The following is a 1,179-nucleotide window of genomic DNA, read 5'->3' as shown; positions in this document are numbered from 1 at the left end:
GCTCACGTCCAAGACTAAGGGGAGATTAAGGTTAGTTTGGCAAGAGTGGGTTGAAAATCCAATATCGGTTGTCTTGAAACCTTCCTCTAGCATCTCGTTAGCATTTCTAATATTATTTCTTTTTGTTTGAAAAAAAAGGATTGGAGACAATTATTTTAGGATACACACTTTATACATAAATAACATTAAATACTGAAATGGTCATTATGTTTACAGGAAAATTATTGGTTTTACCCCTATCACTCAGACGATCATTAGACTAAAGGGTATCATGCGGATATCACTGCCGGTAATCCAACGTGGAAGTGATTATGGATACGGTACAAGAAGAAGAAGAAGAGGAAATCCAACCTATGACGCGGAAGATGCTTCTCAGAGATCGTTGGGATGCACACACCCGTCTTATGGCACACTATTTCGATGAAAATTCTGTTTACGGGGAACATCGGTTTCAACGTCAATTCTGAATGGCAAAATGTAACGCCCGTAGATCAGGCTAGTCAAATTAGAGATAATAGGGGTCGAAAACGACTTTTCGACAAAAGATTATTTAGAATAAATAATCTTAACTAAGTTGTAGAATATGTCTCAAGGGTTCCGTACATATAAAGAACGCCGAAATCCGAGTTATAACGAAGAAGTTATGGCCCGTCGAAGTTTTACAGCAAAACCGGCACGGCACCGAGAAGCGTAAAAAGTGAATTTACGATAGAAGACTTTTTAGCCTTAGTAGTCTAAACCAAAGTCGTAGAGTATGTTAAAACGAGAAAATCCATAAAAAGAACGCTCAAATCTGACTTCGTATGAGGAAGTTATGATTTTTCAAAGTTTCGGCTTAGCAGTGTACAGCCCGAAACTCGAATTTTAATTCGAGCGGTTTTTGGCTTACGCGACCTAAATGAGAGTTGAAGACCTCATTAATAGGAACTCAACGGTAAAAAGACAGACGAAAACGGAGTCCGTATGAAGGAGTTACGAATTCTTCGCGGTCATTTAACAGTCTAAACTCCTCCTACTGTTAAATTTAAGATCGGTTGAGAATTAGCCGACGGAGTCTAAATGAAAGTTGTAGATCTTGTTTTTACCTACGCGTGGAAAAAAGAACGTCGAAAACGGAGCTCGTATACAAAAGTTACGGGGTTTAGAAGTTGGCAGGGTGCTGCTGCAAAAGGGGTGACG

This window comes from Lactuca virosa, chromosome 2, assembly GCF_052849685.1.
Source record: "Lactuca virosa cultivar CGN04683 chromosome 2, Lactuca_virosa_CGN04683_v6, whole genome shotgun sequence".
Classification (NCBI taxonomy): Eukaryota; Viridiplantae; Streptophyta; class Magnoliopsida; order Asterales; family Asteraceae; genus Lactuca; species Lactuca virosa.
This window is presented reverse-complemented; position numbering follows the sequence as displayed.